Below are 20,154 nucleotides of genomic sequence, written 5' to 3'. Positions count from 1 at the left end.
TTATATTATGTTTAAGTGTACATGTAGTAGGTATACACATGAATATATATATATAATATATTATATATATACATATATATATGGGTAGCATGTATACACATGAATATGTACACGTGTAAAATCAAGTCCTAGTTTTTTATTTTGAAATATCATACTCATAATTCATAATTAAAATTTTACTCTGAAGAAATAAACGAATGCCAGAATCTCAAATACACATAAAAATAATGAGTGGTGTTTCCATCACAATAATGTAGACACAAGGATGCATTTCTGCAAATGTGAATCAACTAAATTAGAACTAAGGTCAAAAGATCTCATTGTTTCTTTATTTTTCTTTCTTTTACCTCACTACAGTGTGACGAAATAAAGTCAAATTCCAGAAGTATGACTATCAGGAAAGTTTTATTATCAACCTTTTGTGATGTCTCATTGTTAAATAGCTTCTAATGAGAAGTCCTTATTCATTATCCACATTCTATTTTATTAAAGATTGATTTTGAAAAAGGTTTCAGATTCTTATAACATTCCATCTTTGGTAATTTCACCTACACTTGACATTTTATTAAAAAGAAACTAATTTCAATTCTTGATGATTCACTGAGATCCTTATATCAAATATTCCTTTGTAGAAATTTGTTTATTATATGAACTCATGGCCCCATACCACCACCCACACTCAAACACACACACACACAAATTAATAAGTAAATATGGTCCCCTGCATCCTCCTCTTTCCTCCTACTTCCACCAGACCAATGGGCAGGTTTGGCTAAAGAAGAAACTATAATATAATTACAGGGCTTACAATATTCATCTTCTGTGCTCCTATTTGATTTTCTTCCATCTTCCTGCCTCCTGCATCACCCATCCATTCTGACCTCCTTCCAAAAATAGATTGTTATCTTTCTTCTGTACATCTTTCCACTTAGCTAAATGAAGTACTCAGCACTTCAAAGTTATATGACATAGATTCCCACATTTTAAGTGGGAGCATTCAAAGAATAAAAAATGCAAACCCCAAATTTATTAGACCTCCAAATGTAGCTCTCAAGAAATGTGACTGAAACATTGCTGGTATAGTGTTCTGCCTTCCTGTCTGTTCATGGAGCTGACTCTTCCGGTATTGTCCTTAGCAGGAAGAATGGGACACCACAGCAGGGCCATCTTCCAATTTCCCCAGGCTGTGAATTAAAAATAGGACTATGTCATTCTTTTCAGGCTTCTCAAATGAAATAATCTCTGCCAACCACAGTTTTATCTGTATATATCAAAAATTTACTTCCGTGACCTTTTAAAAAGATTCATGATTTAGATTAACAACCTTGAAAAATGTACATGCAATAATAATGCCTAACCCTAATGAGAACTGAGATAGGGTTATACTCTATCTTTTCAACAAATGATGGAAGTTCACCCTTGGGAAAAAGTACCCACAATGGTAATTTATGAACAGGTCTGAAATAAACACTAGGCTTTGCTGAGAATTGCAAAAGTTATTCAAGAGAGAATGCAAGGGCAAAATATAATTTCAATTTCAACCCAGTAAAGGCTTTTGCATCTTTTAACATAAAAGTTATAGAAGATTCTGCCCCAGCAGACTATAACACAAGCAAAGATTTCTGAATAATTAAAGAAGAATATCTAGGATATTTGGGGTGTGCATTAACGGTTGGATTTGTTTCCGATGTAAAAGATTCTATGTTTATTTGCTTGTTTTTAGAAACAAGAACCTTCCAGAACATTTGAATCCTCCATTAGAAATATGTACTTACTTTGATTTTTACTGTTCTTTTCTTCATTCAATATTTTATAGAAAACTTTGGTGCTAAAAGCCAGTTTTATTCTATATGCCACAGTGCAGAATTCAGTACAATGCAGAACTGTTATGGATTATCCTTCTGAAAGTACAAAAGCACCAGGAAGATTCTCTAAAACAGAACCAAGAAGATTAGCTGGGTTTTTTTCATTTCAAAATCTGGGTATTTTCAAAGGCCTTGCAATTGAAACGCTTTTTAAGTCTTCTTGTAAACTGAATCAAAATGCTTCATATCTATATGTTGCTATTTCACAAAGGTACAGAGCAGACATCCTGGTCACCACTTCCTCCACCTGAATCTTTAAAGGTTTTATCTCCTGGCTCATTTTCTCTTCCTCCATAATTATTTCCTATAATTATGTCTATATATGTCTATCTATGGGTCTCAAACTTGCCTGTATAGAACCTCATAAGAAGTTTTTTAAATACCAGTACATAGGTTCCACATTTAGAAAGTCTAGTTTAATTTGTCTGAGATGGAACCTGGCCTTTGGTATATTTTTAAAAAGCTCTTCAGACAATTTGAATGTGCAGTCAGGATTGGAAGACTGAGGCAGACAATCCTCTGTACCTTGGACTCCCTTCCTCCTCAAAATACTTTGTTCTTCAACTCTTTTCAGTTACTCTTCCCTGGTTATACAAAGGCCTTAACATCATCTTCAGCCCTTCATGATGTCAATTTCAAGCATACCACTATCTCTACTAATCCTTTAGGAATTCTCTGAGCCCACTTTGATAGATACTTCATGGAATAGCTTTAACCCAAAATTCACCTCCTCAAGGTTTCACTGCCCATTGCCATGTCCACCTAGAGAGTGCCATGGCCCAAGACCTTAATCACTCTTCTGCAGATACCATATTCTCCTATCCCTCTCACCTTCCCTTGTCAACGTCTAGCAAAATCCCAACACTGGAAAAATCCAAGTTCTCCGCATCCCCTGTACCTTGGTGTGGTTGGACAAAAACACAGGTATAGTGACTGGTCTAACTGTAACTTTTCGACCACAGATAACAAGTGAATTCAAAGATGTTTCTAGCAATCCAATCATATTGCCTTTTATTACACTGTCTATGGTCCTCAGTGACAATTTTATCCTTTTTATTTGTATTCAAATCTCTAATACCACTTTCATTTTCTTCTTGCTCAGATAATGGGCTTGCTTTTCACGTTATTAAGAAATTAGAAACCATCAGAAAATAAACTTCTACAAGTTTCCACCATGAAATCCACCAACCTACCTGCACTTGTATCTGTCTTCATATGTTATATTCTACCTCACCTACACATATTTTGCCTTCCCTTCTGTCATTCTAATTGAATTGCCTATGCTCTTATTTTAAATCAACACCTCTTTTTTTCTGGATTCATTACCTTAAGTTCTATTCAAGACATCCTTACTACAATTATTTCCTTTTTCTCTCAGATCTTCAATTTTTTCTCCTCCATTCTTATAAATACAGAAACATGCTAAATACCATCTGTCAAAAAGTTCTCTTGATCCTACATGCTCCCCGCTTCCACCCTCTACTTCTTTCCCTTCATAGCAAAACTCCATTCTTTCATTTATTAGCCAATAATCTTGGAGTCACTCTTAATCCCTTCTTTTTCTGATCCTAAATAATTCTGTTAGCTCATACTTCAAAATATACTCAGAGTCTTAAAATTTTCGCTACCTCCACTATAGCTGTCCTGGTCCAAGCCATTGTCCTGGAATTTCACCATCCCTCCTAACTAGTCTCTAAGCCCTCTGACCTGGGCAATCTTTTCTCTGTCCCTTGGAGTAAAAGCCTCTACTAGCAACTCTCTCATTCAGAACCAAAGCCAACCTCTTACAGGCTGTGGCCTATAAGACCCTCCCTCCATCAAATCCCTGATCATCACTTTCCCCTGATCACTGCTCAGCTTGCACAGGAACCAGGATCTCACTGAAGGGTCCTTGCATTTCCTTTTCCTTCAGCCTGAAAATCTCTTTTGCAAGGTCTGTCAAGCTCCCTCTTTCATCTCCTTCAGAACTCTCTTTAAATATCATTTTATTTTGAGATTTTCCTTTCTCATCCTTCATAACCCATCCCATTGGCTGTCAGATACAATCTATTGTTATAATACCTAGAATGCCATGTTATAGACTGTTTCTTGAATACAGTCAGTTCTGACCAAATATTTGCTAATGATTGTGTTTGCCTCTTTATTTCTTTCCCTACACTATCTTCTTAGTGCTGCCATCTGGTACTGTTCTTTGCACATAATAGATGCTTATCTTTTGACCTGAACTAAATTGAACCAAACTGAACTACAGTTTGTTTTCCTTGAGCATATACTTATAGGATAGTGAGGTGAGAGTAACCTAGAAACTGAGTATTTAGGGAAACTCATGGAGTTTAGCCAAGGACTTGGAGTTTTTAATTACTGGGAATGATATTTTAAAAAGACATAACAATATGTTGATTTTATATCTGTGAACAATGTTACGTTTTGTAACAAATACACTAGTCTCTTTTAGGTACATATTTTTAATGAGTACAAATTCAACATAATGTCATCTACTTATTTGATGGTTCATGGAAATGAAAAACATTGTTCACCCACTTTATCTGATTCTGTGTTTCGGTGATGACATTCTCTAAGAACTAAAACAGAGAAAGCAGAAGTCTTCCTGCTTTAGTTCTCAGAGAATTTCATCACTGAAACTCAGAAGCAAATAAAGCACATGATCAAAAAACATGGGTGTTACATAAGCTTATGCAAAGCTAATTTTGCTGTACTTTATGATTCAGAGTCTACCTTTCCAGTGAAAACACTGAGCCTTCTCCACTAAGGTCTTTAGCATCTGTTTCTTATCAGCAAGGTCCCTTCTCACAATATACTTTCTTAAGTGTTGATAAAAATTTCTTCAATCTAGTATTCTTCAGAGCTCTGGGAACTAAAATTGACTGTTTCAAATGGTCTCATTTTATTTTGGAATAGATAATCTGGCTTATATCTTTATTTAAATTTTTTTGTCACTAAAATTGGAACCCCTCCTCTCAATAATGGCCACCATTTATTTGAGGGTACTAATATAATCCTCTCAACAATCTTACAGGCAGGTATTATCACAATTATCACTATTATTAGTTCCATATTACAAATAAGGAAATTCAGAAACAAAGAAGTTATCTCATGTATCCAAGGTTGCACAATTAGGGCTCAGATAATGAAGCTTCAGAAATACCACGATTACCACTATGAAATAGTTGCCCCTAGGTCCACCCCACCATCATGTACATGAGTAATGCATCCCAGGGCTTAATCAGGACCTGCACCTTTGATGCTTTAAAATATGGGCTGAGAGTAGCTATGGAAAGTCTCTTTTAGAAATACTAACTTCCTCTTTACCTGAATATCTGGGGAATTATTTTCACCTATTTTGTAGCAATACCAAAACTGGCTGAGCAATTGCTTTGTCCCTGATTCCAAGCAGGTCCCCCAAAGATGTTCTTGAGATGGAGAAGCAGATCCCAAGTGAAATTGTGGTGTTGCATTCAAAGCTGAGTGAATAGAATAGCCACTGTGTTTATAAACATAGGAAAAAAGATTGTAATCCTTGCCTTCTCTGGGAGTCCTTCAATGTATATGCTTAATGCATATAGGATCTAGAAATTCGCAATCTTAGTTGATATGCATGAGTCACTTTTCTCTCCATTTAATTATTCTTTCAAAATCATTTTCCAAATTATTATAACATTCCCTACTTCACTTTTTCACAAATAAGGAAATTTAGAGCTCATTTTTATTTTTAAAAGATGCCTAAATGGTGTTTTATTTCAGAAGATCCAAGACATTTTTTTTCCTTTAATGGATCTCTTTGGAGAAGAGACAAAAATTGTTCAGTATCATCATTGGAAACAACTGCAATCACCAATTTATCAATATTCCAAGAGATAACTAGGGTTGGTATGGGATGTTTCAGTGTACAAGATGCTAGAGCAATTATTTGCAAATGCATCTACTTAAAACTATACCATGAAGAAAGCTTGGTGAAAAAAGTTAAGAAACAGCAAGATAATTTTTCCTAGAATATTTGTTTCAAACAAGCATCTCCAGAAGAATAGAGTTGGGAGAAAGAATTTAATCAAAACCTATAACTAGAAAATACATATGTTTCAGTAGCAAAGAAAATCTCAAGATACAGTTCAATGCAAAAAATCATGTTATCAACTATGCAGAAAGTTTGACCTGAAATAATCTCTTCCTGGTCTACTAATTTTGCTTTTTACTTTCATCTTCATAGGAGATCAAATTGATAGTGAAATCTAAGGCAGCCTTCTCTGTAATTAAAATTTTTTTCAGTGTCTCACATTTAACCTAAAGTTATTACTCTGATCAAGAATTATCCAGATAGCTGGGAGGTATATACCAAGAGTGCATAAAAGTACTGTGAATTGATATTTGTTAAGATTTATTACTCAGTTTCTTATTCTAACTCTCAAAGGTAAGTGTTAATCTGGTTTGGTGAAGGGAGAAGTGAATTTCATCAAAATCCACAGATATCAGCATTTACCTTGACCAGAAACATATCCAGAACATTTCAGGATTTAGCCAGTTACAGAAAGCAATGAGATGCTGCTGTCATTTTAAAAATCAAATGATTCCTTTCTTCTTAAAGGATGAAACATTTCAAAAATTGGAACTGAAGAAAGTTTGTACTTTATAGTACATGTGTCCAGAAATCTGTCAGATGTATAAAGCATATCAAAAAAAGCATTAAGACTTTGCTTCCATGAAGAATAACCAGTTCTTCCATCTTTTATATTCCACACTTCTAAGCCTGGTGTTCCTTAATGCAAAACAATTTTCAGCAATATTGTCTGGATCATGAAGTCCTGAATATAGTTAACAGAACAAGGCGACAGCAATGGAGGTGTTGAGAAGAAATGAATTATGTATATATGTCAAAAACAAAGCCATGGAATTTCCTGACTGAAGGAATATGAGGTAGGCTTGGCATGTAGCTGAGGGTAGAGTGTTTGCCTCACACGTATGAAGCCTCTCATGGGTTCAGCCCTCAGAACCAAAAAAAAAAAGAAGAAGAAAATGAATAAGAAAAAATATGAGGTATGAATAAAAGAAAGGGCTCAAAAGTGACTGTAGGATTTTGTCCTAAGAACTTAGAAGGATGGAATTTACATCAACTGAAACAAAGAGAGCCACAAAATAAACTGGTTTAGATGGGCATAGCAGAACTTCCATTTTATGTATGTTGACTTTTAAATGTTTGTTAGACTGTTAAGGGGAAATGTGGAGGAGATAATTAAATCTGCAATATTTAGGCCTAAAAATTAGAAAGTTATCAGTATATGAATGACATTCAGATCCATAAGAGTATATGAAGTCATCAAGGAATTAAGTAGAGATGTTGAAAAGAAGAAGCCAAAGCACTGAAACCCTGGGCACTCTAACATGAAGTGTTCAAGAAAAACAGGAACACCCAGACTGTGATTCTAAGCAGACACAGTGTGTAAGATAGAGGGAAAGCCATAAGGCTGATAACTTGGAAGTCAGGTAAAGAATGAGTATGGTGCAGAAGTCAGCCAGAAAACAGAACTCTTTACTGTACTTGGCAATGTAAAAGTTAGTGATGACCTTGATCAGATTGAATGCAGGTTTCCAATCTCAGTTAAAAATTGCACTCTCTCCAGATAATCTTCCTTGATCTTCAAAATTGAGGCAAGTAATGTTCCTATGGGCTCCCATATTATTCTATACCCACATATCACATGTAACATATATTTCTGAAGAGGAAGAAGAAGAGGAGGAAGAAAAGTGCAGAAGTCACACAAATTATTTTCAACTAGAATAAATGCTGATATTGTTTACTAGAATGAGTATCTCAATCTGTTTGGGCTGCTATCACAAATTGCCATAGCCTAGGTGACTTATAAACAACAGAATTTATTTTGTACAGTTATAAAGACTGGGAAGTCCAAGACTGAAGTGCAGGTAGATTTCATGTCTGGTGAAGAACAATTTCCTGATTCATAGACAGCAGTCTTGTCCCTGTGTCCTCACGTGATAGAGGGACAAGGAAGTTTTCTGGGATCTCTCTTATATGGGCCCTAATCTCATTCATGAGGGTTCTGCCTTCATGATCTAATTACTTCCCAAAGCCTTCACCTCCTAATAATTGGAAGTTATGTTCTAATGTGTGAATTTGGGGGAGAGATACAAACTGTCATCTAGAGCAATGTATTCATAAAGCTTTATCCTAAGAAACCAGCACTAAATTAGGAATTTCTTAGCTATTTATCCTCAGCTGAAAGTTATCTTAAAGTTACCCTTTTCAAATGAGCCTCTGCAGTATTAACTAATAATCCCAAGACGTCCTGCCCTTCCTGTGGTAATCAGTGGAAACAAAGTCATGTAGCAGAGGGCTTTATGGTTTCTGTTCTTCACTCCTCCACGGGCCTAACACAGCCCTGCTTTCCCTAGCCAGCCAAACTTTCTACTTCTCTCTCTTGTCCTCCACTTCCCCAGGCTTCAACTAATTCACTAATGGACACAAGATGTTGACTCCATAGCTGATTCTAACCTAGATTTGGCTTCAAAAATTTTTTTAAGAAGTTCACAACTAATGTATTTTCTTTTGCCATTTGTATTGTGTTACCCAATGACTATAGGAATAGAATGACCTGTTTTCTAGTCAAACATCCTTTGTAAAGTCTCAAAGCCAGGTTTCCCATTTCCTGAGTTATTCATTTTCATGACATTAGAGTATTTAGAGTTTAAATATTTAATTTTGGAAAACATTTACAGAAGAATGTGGTAATGAAACCATTGCTCCTATAATGTGACTATTCTCTAGGTGTTATTTTTCTCTTTCATTACAATTACAGGCACAGAAAACTGAAGGAAATTTTGAAATTCTGGAGTATAAACATTTTCAGACAACACTGTGAAGGACCAAAGTGGTACTCAATTTGTTTAAATATTGTATAGAATGGCTTTTGTTTCATAAACTCTATAAAACAGAATATATGCTCTTTATTACTTTACTCTTTAACACCAAGATACATTATTGGAAGTAGGTATTTATTGGGTAGAAATTAGTATGTTCCCCATGATAATGTCTATTGTGTTTTTTCATTCTTTTTTAAATATAAAAATCATATTAAATTAACTAAGTTAATCATAGAAATTAAGAAAGTGTTCCATTCTTGCTGTCTGGTTCAAAACTAGATTGGATTCAGTAGTTTGCAACCTATTGATAAAATGTTAAATAGAAAATAATAAAGTTTATGGAAGAACATTACCAATATTTTATATAAGCAGTTTTTTAAGAAAGTCATTGGATTATGTTTTCTATTTTCATCATAATTAACTTATATCCTATTAACTGATCAACTTATATCCAAACTAAATGACATTGTGAATTTCTCTGTGACTGCACCTAGCCTCAATGTCTTCTTATCACATCAGATAGCTCCTTATGACAAATTTGGTCCTAAACAAGTTAAACTTTCATTTCCAAAATCATTGATATTTCCTATTGTTTCTTAAGTATTATTTTCAGTAAAGCAGAATTTTTTCATAAAGGGGAAAATTTTTAAATCCTCTTGAAAATTATCCTAAGCAAGTTCTTTCTTTTGTTCACTAAGCCATATTAAGATGTTGCTAAGCAAAGTCACTGCCAGAATAGATCATTAATTGGAAGGTAAACTTTAGGATGCACACCTCTGACTCCATGATATTAGACATTTCAATTATTTTCTGAATAATTAACAATACAGAAAAAAACACAGTAATAACTATCACTTGACAACTACCATGTCATGTCTATGTTTCCATGGAGATACAGTCATTTGATTCTCTTGCTTAACTGTCATCATTTTAAAATCTAATCTGAGCATCTGCTTTTGGATCAATTGGTTTTATGCATTTATATTTATTATAATTGCTGTTACATTTGGATTTATTTCTGACAGACTATTTTGCATTTCTATTTAACATGTTTTCTTATTCCCCACCCCCTCTTCTCCTGTCTTCCATTGGTGAAATAGACCATTCTTCTGATGGTTTTATTTTTATACTCTCAGTGGTTGCCACTAATTTATTGACAAACACACATCTACTTACCTTCCCCTATCACTTAAAAACCTATCATAGAAAAATTGCCCCTCTTTAAAATGGCAGCTGTTAGCTCTGGGGAAAATTTTGTATGAATTAGAAAAAGGGAAACTTTCCTCAAGAAAAAATAATTTTAAATTATCTCAGAGGGTTTTCCAGAGCCCTACATAGCTACAGGCCCACATTTGCTACCCTCTTAGCAGCTCAAACATCATACATGAAAACACATGCAGTTTCATGCCTCAACCCTACCACCTTCCCGGAAAGGCAATGATGTGAGTGGGCAGAACTCAGGCTCCGATTATATCCTGAAGATGTGCCTATGGATAATGTGAATGGCACCTCCTTAGATGTGATGCTCTTGATCAGCATAAACCTGAAGACCCACAGTGTTGCATGCACAAGCCAAATGCTTTACCAGAAATTTCCATTCTCACGGTGTCTTCCCTCTTGTGTGGTCATCATATAAAATACTTCAGCTCTGGATTCTTTGGGATATATTTTGGGTTGGTCCTTTATCATTTACTAAGTTATTTACTCATCCTAACTTCCCTCATCTCAAAATGTCCTAGATTTATTTATTTTCTTGCTTAAGAGGTTAACAAACTTTTTCTCTAATGATAACATTTCTCTAACAGTAAATATTTTAGGCTTGTCGAATATATAATCTGTCACATCTCAACTATGCCATTACAGCAGGAAATGAGTCTTGGACAATATATAAATGAATTAACAGAACAGTGTTCCAGTAAGGCTTTGTGTACAAAATGGACAAGCTTTGCCCCACAGTCTGTATCTCTGATCTTTGTTCTAGAGTATTTTAAAAAAAAAAAAAAAAGAAGCTTTGCATGGTAAGCCCTCTGAAGCATTATGCATGTGAGAATTTGTTTTTCATGCATTCAAGTGATAATCAAATATCTTTTATTCAACACTCTAAAAATAGTATTTCTGGGGTGGAGAGAGGGTGTGACTGTGGTAGAACATTTGCTTAGCATGTATGAGGCTCTGGCTTTAATCATCAATATCAAAAATAAAAATAGTAATCTATTATCCAATATTGCCATTGAGCAATCTGATAACACAGCTCTTGAGAGATTGGGGTAATCTGCTTTTAATTTCTCAAAGCCATTTGATTTTTTTATATTTCATCATAGATATATTGGTGTAAGCTCATTTATCTATTTGCTTTATACTGCATAAAATCTTTCAATTAAATGCATGAATATGTTTCCTTAATTTGAGAAAATCTTAGCCATTATTTTTCAATGACTTTATTTCATTGTTTTTCTATCAGAAATACCTCTTATTCTGATATTGGTGCTTCTACTTCATTTTTTCATAACTCTTAATTTTGTTAAATGTCTGTATTTTTATCTTTTTCCGGTTCCTTCTGGGAAAGATCCTGGATGTCATCTTCCAGCTTTCTAATTTGTGTTTTATCACATCCATTGTTGCTGAACCGTTCTGTTTAGATCTTTAGTTAAGCCATCATATTTTTCATACTAAGTATTTCCAGTTGAATTATATAAATGACTTTTTCTGCTTCATATGTCCAATTTCCTATCTGCATCAGTTCGGAATGACTTATCCTGTGAGTAACAGAAAATCAGATTAAGTAGTTTCTTAAATAAATTAGCCTGTTTACTTTTCACAAATAACAAGAGGTTTGGAAGTGGTTGCTGGCATTGGTTCAGTAGTTCAGAATGGTCAGGCCAAGGTCTTTCCTTCCCACTGCCTTTTCCTCATAGTAGCTAGATGGTGATTGACCTCCAAAAAGCAGTGTTTTGATGGTAGATTTTCAGTTTCCTGGACTCTATGGCAGAGGAAGGCAAGACAAAATCTGCCTGAACACAAAAACTGACTGAGCCAACCTACAGTATTTGGAACAATCCCCATTTCTCTGACAAGATTTTGTTTGCTCATTTAACTCCTCTCTCGGGTCTATGTATCTGTTTATCTATATTGTTGGCTTGTTTGTTTTTAATGTTGTGGTGCTTTCAAGTTTAAAATCTTTTCCTTTCCTTTGGTAAGGAAGGAATGTTAGTTCAGCTAGTGACAATTCCTCTGGGGAGAAATGTGCAACCAGGGCCTTGACTCTATTTGGAAGGAGGAAGATACCTTCAAGGTAGAAGTCTCTGGAGTTAGGAATTGTACTTCTGCACTGGCACCGTTCCCTTGCAAGAGCAGCTTCCCACAGGTAAAACCCTTTGGCCTCACGATGGGGAAGCTGTGGGATCTGTCTGCACTACCGTCTGCATCTTTATCAAAGCAAGGCTCCGTGTCATTCAAATACACGTTGTGAACACTGGACCTCAAGCTGGTAAGCAAGCTAGCAGAAAAGTCCAGTGACAATTCTCTGGGATTGTTAAAAACCAGCCCTCATAAACGGAAAGCCAGAAAAAGATGCACAGATAGGACAGATTAAAAATCTGCCAAGCTTACTATTATTACCAAGTTTCAGCTCAATACATGCTTGAATAAATACTCCACAGACTTCCACAGCCTTCAATTAATTTTCAGAGATATAAAAAGGCTGGTCAGTATTCTTGCTGCTGTTGTGGAGGAATTGGATCTTGGAGATCTTGCTCCATCTTTCTGGATGTGCTTCTTTCTTATTTCTCATTTTTTTTTCTATTTATGGTCATGTCAATGATGATTAGCTTCATGATTTGAAAGTATTGACAAAATAAAATAATTTTCCTAGGTTCAATAGTAGGCATAAAAGCAAAGACGAAAATCTATATGGAGGGCTGGGGTTGTGGCTCAGCGGTGGAGCGCTCGCCTAGTACGTGTGGAATGCTGGGTTCAATCCTCAGCACCACATAAAAATAAATAAAATAAAGGTATTGTATCCCACTACAACTAAAAAAATATTTTTAAAAAATCTGTATTAATAAATGGATAAATACATAATCTAGAGTGCAATAGCCAACTTTTGATTTTTGTGACTTTAGAACATTTACCTTTTGTTTTACTAGTATACAACAGTGATTTTAAAATTATTTGTATTTCATCCAAACTTATTACATATTTGAGGCAACAACCAATTTCCTATACTTAAATTTCTAAATATTTAAATGGTATACAAGAAGTACATTTTTAAAGAACTTTTTACTTTCATTCTAAAAAGTATGATTTTTTTTCCCTAAAACATTACTCTGGTTCCAAAGAGAAGTGCACTAAATACTAATTAAGTACCTGTCTTTTGGAATTCAAATATTATTGAATTGTTAGTGAGCATACTAAAATACTGAAAAATCAGATAAATTCATTCTGTATAAAATAGAAAAACTAAGAACTAAGCAACCATTTCTCTGAAAAATCAGGATGACGGGTGTTAATCGAAGAAGGAAATCTTCATTCTCAGGGAAGGGCAGAGGCGTCAGCTTTGGAAGTAACAGAGAAAGTTAAATTAGTCAGTTAAGGTGAACTTATTATGCTGGACAGCCAAAATTTGGAGTGGGAGAAAAATACTAAGAAGAGAGCAAACTTGAAGAACTGTGAAATAATTTGTATTCCTTTAACAGTGAGTAAGGAAGGCAGAAGGAAGCTGACCATGGAGTAAGAGGTCTCAGTAGGCTACACTGCAGACTCCTCTTCTGGTTTGTCTAACTGTACAAAATCCAGCATCTTCCAATGGCAGCATAATGAGAAGAGCCATAACCAAACAAAGCAGGCGGTCAAAAGCCCCAAGTATTATGTGGTCTAGTTAGTTCTGTCCTGATGCAAAAATCTGAGAAAGAAAGTGGAAGGATTTGTGCCCAGACATAGAATGGTGTTAAAATGAGAAAGAACATTATATAATATATAATGTCCTGATTTGCCTGGGATGGCCCTGGTTTAAGCCTGTTGTCCTGGCTTAATCATCAGTAGTTTAGTGACTCTCAACTATTTCATTGTTTGGACGCTAAGTCACATTGGCCGAATGTACAGCTACTATACTCACATGTGATAACTTGAGTCGATCACTTTGAGAGAGAACTTGCTGGCCCTGTTGCTTCTCCTGCTGCCATCAGAATCAGTGTGGCTGAAAACTTGTATCATTATCCATCCATCCTCCATGTCATATCTGATCAAGTCCATATTGCTTGGAAGGAATTCCCAGCTGCTCAGGAAACCCACACTGAGAGAAGACAGATGCTAACTTCCCTCTCGCTTTGAGCAGGGATTCAGAGCAATCTGGAAGCTCACTGCTGGGCTTGCTTTCTCTCCCCAGCCTTCCCATCACCCTGAAGAAAGGGCATCCCTGGGGAAGGAGAGGTAAGCGGGGAAGAGGAGAGAGGGAAAACCAACAGAAGGCCACTCGGTGCATTCTCCCCAAGTGCCCATGAGTTTCCCTTTCAGACTTCTGGGAGGTAAACAAGAGCATGCATTCTCATAAGGTAGACTAGGTGTCATTATAAATGAGGATTAAGTTTTAATTTAATTATTTCTTATTCCTTACCATTTAGTTCTCCCATGAGACCTATAAAGTCCTTTTTCTTTCTTTGAATAGTTTTTTTTAAAAAAAAAAACTGTCTTCATACTGTATCAAAGGAATTTAGATAGAAGGTATGTAATTTTCAACAAATCATTTGATATCATACATACTTATCCAGAAAATTGATATCCTGTGTCACCCTCATTTGCCCTACTGAAGGTTTCTGTCAAATTTTTTTATCTACTTTAGACTTCCTACTTCCTTGATGCTTGTCAGAGAGCAATGCAACACACTGGGTTACCAACTCCATGGTTCTGTCAGCAGCCCCAATAACAACAAAATTAAGCTTTGCATTTGAAATATAAGAGACACCTTAGAAAAAGTAGGAATCTGAAAGACTCAAGATCCTGTAAGTTAAGCACAAGCTCTTTCTCTTAGGAAACATGACCACGTTTTAATCACAGAATAAGATAATTAGCATGGTTGTAATTGTCCAAATTCATGGTCATTCTACTTACAACATAAGATAGCTTAAGTGTTCCACATAATCATAGCTTTATAGATAGCATAATTTATTGGAATTACAACCATGAGAATGATTTCTTTAAACAGAATGTCCAGTTAGCCTTTCAAAGAAAAGAACTACTTCAAGGAAAAATGATCACTAAAAAAATCTGTGGACTAGAAATCAATTGTTTCTTAATTCATTGAACTGATTCTGGCCAATTTCAAGAGCAGCTATGTTTTAATCAGTTTTTTCATTGCTATGAACAAAAGACCTTAAAGAATAATTTTAGAAGAGGAAAAGTTTATTTGGTGCTGGCAATTTCAGAGGTCTCGGTCCATAGACAGCTGATTCCTTTCCTCAGGGACTGATGTGAGATAGAACATCACAGCAGAACAGTGTGATGGAGGAAAGCAGTTCAGAACATGACACCAGGAAGCAGAGAGAGAGAGAGAGAGTTCTCCTCACCACCACAAATTATAAACCCAAAAGCACACTACCAAGGAAGCACCTACTCCATCCACACCCTGCCTGCCTACAGTTACCAGTTAATCCCTATCAGAGAATGAATGCACTGATTAGGTTAAGGCTCTCATAAACCAATCACGTCATCTCTCAACTTTCTTGCATTATCCTATGCATGAGCTTTCCAGGGACACCTCACATCTAACCATAACAAGCTACCATAGAAAATCAAAGCTCCTTTAAAGCAAAAATGCAGAAGACACATAAGGGGAAAAAATTAACTAATGAACAAGTAAACACTGATTCCAATTGTAGAACAAGAGAAAGAAGTTGTTTTTTTACATTTTTACCTCACTATTATTGTGAAGATCAATATTTTCATCATTGTTTACAACATGTGAAATCTTTCTTTCTCAAGGTCTATGAAATGAAGCTGGACTTTTTAAAAATGATTTCAAAGAAGCAAATAAATAAACCAAATGAATTATCACAATGTCTTTTGAACCCAGGAGTTTATTTTTCATACAAGGCAATTCAGTTTTTAAAATGTGATCATGCACTGCTCTTAGTAACACTGGATGCAAAGCCTGTGGTGTGTCCCTATATCTCTTACATGGGTAAAACATAAATGGTACAATTTGCGATTTTAATAAATATCTCACCCACTCTATTAAAGCAAAAAAAGTTGATGATACAAGTTTTAGAGCAAATTTGGAAAAGTCTGAGAAGACTAAGCTACCTAATAAATCAAGTTCCTTTCTTACCTATCACTTTTATTTAAAATTATTTCTTTTCTAGAATTTCTTAAATAAAGATAGGTTGAAGTAAAATCAATAATTCATAATAGAATTTTCTCCATTCAATGTCAAAGCTTAAAAAGTATTATATTCAAGCTAAGGAAAGACGTTTGACCTCCTTTCAGCAAATGTCCATACCACACTCATGTAAAGGCTCTTCTACGCAGGCATGCATTGTCAAGTGCAAAAATATATCCAATATGTGATCCTTCCTTCTAGAAACCCTTACATGATAGAAAAAAAGTCACATATAAAAAACGCCATTGAACATATAAAATGTTGACAAAATATTATGAGTATAGGAAAGGAAGACACTTTCTTTTGAGGAAATCTAGAGAAGACTCTTTGAAGTTGTGGAATTCAAAGTAAATCTTAAAGGATAAGCCAGGCATCAGTAGTGAAATGCAAGCTCTTACATCCAAATAAAACTCAAGTGGCACACGCAGGCAGGCCACCAGAAATACTAAGATGTGTTGATGTGATCAAACATGAGATGCTAGGGGCAGGATTTTTTCTAACACCTTGTCCAATACAATGCACAGATATGAATTTAAGAAGTCATTATGATCTAACAACCCCCATTTCCTGTTTTAGACTTTCAAGTAGTAGCTAAGAGCAAATGAGAAGTGTTTTAAAGTATAAATCCCAGGATGAAGTAACCTGGTATAAAGATTGAATTCACAGGATTTGGAATAAAAACTGAGTTGAAAACCTTCCTACAATAGCAGCTATTAGACCCTGGAAATATGACTAAACACTTAATGCCTCATATTTCATTTCTATTAAAAAAATGGGATAATAATATCTGTTTCATAGCAATGTTGGAAATGTGAAAGGAATAATATATGTAATTTTCTCATCCCTATTTTGCTATTAAGAATTTGTTACATTTCTCCAAATACATATATTTTATTACAAGTTTTACCAAGTTCCTTGTGCTTATGGTTATAAATCCACAATGATGGGCACTATTTGTCTTCTATTTTATGGTCTCTTAATAAAGGAAAATTATACACATGACATTCTGCAGAAGGTAGCAGAGGGCATCCCTGGGAGAAAGGTCACAAAAAGGGGAAACCAATGAAGTAATAAGTTTTTATGAGGAGCTCATTTTTATGGCAGATGTAAAAATTAAAATAAACCTACACAGTGGACATGGAGGGGAGTGAAACTGTTCAACCTAAGGAAGAGGTTCAGGGAAGGAGAGGGGCTGCCTGGCATCAGTGATTTCATGGAAATCAGACAAGTCCCTTCCTAACAGGGGACCCATGAAATTCCCGCAGAGAACCAGGGCCTGAGCTTTCTGCTTTCCCATAGCTCTAGTCCTTCTTCCTTTCCATCACAAATCCTCGGGTCTTCTTCCCTATAACCCATCCCGCTGCCTGTCTTCCCAACAGGGAGGATAGTTAAATGTGTGAGATTGTAAAGGGGCAATGACTATTCCAACAAAATTGAGATAAGATGAACTGGGCACCTGCATCTGAAAACTGGGAATATTACAAACCCGCCTGACCAAGTAGTCTCTCTTTCCCCTTTTGTTTGTCTTTACGCAAAGCTTTTGTGATAGTTAATTTGCTCTCCAAGAACATTTTGCAATCCCTTTCATTGGAGCTGAAAGGAATTTAGAAGTCACAACACCAGTATTGATACCTCCGAAGATAAACCTCTATTTGGGGATAAGGGAAGCATTCGTAAGTTTGTTCTTTTCCATTCTTGGTTTCTCCAGATAACATGGTGAAACTGAATATTTATTACATAATATAAATTATAGTGGTGATGGAGTAGGGGAGGCCTCACAGATTGCTCTTCCTGGACACGCAGACTGGATTTCCCATCATGTGCCCCTCCTCACTTCTCTCTCTCTCTCTCTCTCTCTCTCTCTCTCTCTCTCTCTGCATCACTGAATGCAGACACACCCTCAGGATGAACATGGAAGCCCTCTTTGTAGAAGGCAGGCTTCCATCATCTCAGGTCTTGTTATGTAGAAAGACATGCTAAGTTCAGTAACACATCTTAAGATTTCAGTAGCCAAATTCTCCTGGATTTGCTAGATTGGCACAAAAATTCAACAAACTTGTAGCAATTGAAAGGAGGTTCTGATGCTGTCAACAATCTGTTTACTTGCTTCTCAGACTTTAGGGGGTCATAAAAGGGTTATGATGTTATAAAATTTAGTATTATATTTCTACACACACCAAAAAAAACAAGCAAACAATAACAATCACCACAGCTAGTAAAGACGTTGCCGCAAACCTTCCTACTATCAATTGATACATCTAAACACATAATTTGACTCCAACACTGCCAGCAATTTGAGAAAGGGATGCTCATATCCTAAGTTTATAACTTTTGTCTTCAAAAGCTATAATCCAGTGAAAAGACAAGATTCTCCTACATGAAAGTGTACAAAAAATGGTTATGTGCCTCGTGGGTTGCTCTAAGGATTAAATCCTGTGGGAATTCGAGAAAGATACATACAATATGTATGTAGGTATAGACTAAATTCACAAAGGCTTCATGGTCAAATTGTCCTTCAAGAAAAGCATTTGAGGTGTATATGAGAGCAGAAATAGAAGACAGGGTGGAAAGGAGATGGACTCAGGTAAAGTGTTCAGCACCTGAGCTCCTAGAAGCTGATCAGAGAAACTGATACCTAATTCCTTTATCCTCCTCAAAGATATCCCCAGGCTGTTCTTTAGCAGAAAAGGAAATGTTCCACAACTATTTCAGGAATTCACTCTCCCATTTATTATTTTCACAACCACGAACAAATCTGCCTGTATTTAGTGTTGTCCTCTGTGATACTGGGGGATTGTATGGCCCAGGCTGTCCACCTTGCAGGATCAAGTGGGCCAATGAACCTAAAGCAGGCTGAAAATGTGGGAAGAGCTTTAGACATGAGAGTTATTATTATCAATATTTCCACTCTCTCTCTTGCTATTTGCAAAAATAAACTGTGTAGTTTAGATGACTTCTATTATCTTCTGGGCTGCAGAGCCAAATATTCAAGGTAAGTTTTCTTTTACTCTTACCAAGATTTGGGGTTGCACAGTGGGCACAGAGCACCAGCTAGGGTTATGCAGTTCCCTTATACAGTCAGATGGCCTTTGGGGGCAATTTGAAGGCTTCCTGGATGAACACTCGCTCTTCAATGATTGGTTGTACCTACTGTTTCCAAGGCAACTCTAGATGCATTCTGCACTCACCAACTTTCTGTTCCTATTCACTGTAACATCTCTTTAACAACAAGAGACATAAAATTTAATAAAGTAGGAGCATTTTAATAAATGGAGGCATAATTTAAATAGAAGCTTTGGGTTTTTTTGGAGGCCTGGGGCTTTTTTACATGTTACAGTAGAATCATAGTCCTTTCCTTTTAAGGGGATGGAGGAAAGCAAACACATTTTATACAATTCCTTTATGAACATTGAGGAAATATTTCCATGAAAATCTATACATTTGTATGCACAAAGATCCCTCACTAATATTTAGTTCAACTTATTCTCCCAGAAAAGCAAGTACAGGCTTTGAATTCTCTGTTACCATACACCTATCTTCATGACTGTCACCCTTCTCCATGTTCCCAACCTAACATTCCTCCACATCTGGTCAGAGGATAAGTCCAAAGGTGGGGCAACGATCATAGCTCCAACAGGACTCTTCTGTCAGAGTTCTGAGCAAGCTTGCCACAATCATATCAAGTAATATCATTTTTCCAATTTTTCCATTTGAGTTATTGAGACTCAGAGTATTTGAGTTGCAGTGTTGTGAGCTATATAAGTGACAGAGACAGGGTTCACACACCTACACGAAAGTGCTTTGACCATACGGAATTGGCCACAACCTTGGGGTTGTACTCTCAGTACCACATAAGCATCATAAATTTTGTATTTTGATAAATCACTCTGGTTCTCAGTTTGTATTCCCCTGGAAAGCAGATTATGTTTAGAGACAAAGACTGTGATTATGTACAGAGACAAAAATTACGTACAGAAACGAAGACTATATACAAGTGCTGATCCTAGATCTGGGGCAGTAGATCCT

Source organism: Marmota flaviventris, chromosome 7, assembly GCF_047511675.1.
Source record: "Marmota flaviventris isolate mMarFla1 chromosome 7, mMarFla1.hap1, whole genome shotgun sequence".
NCBI lineage: Eukaryota > Metazoa > Chordata > Mammalia > Rodentia > Sciuridae > Marmota > Marmota flaviventris.
Note: the sequence above shows the minus strand (reverse complement) of the source record.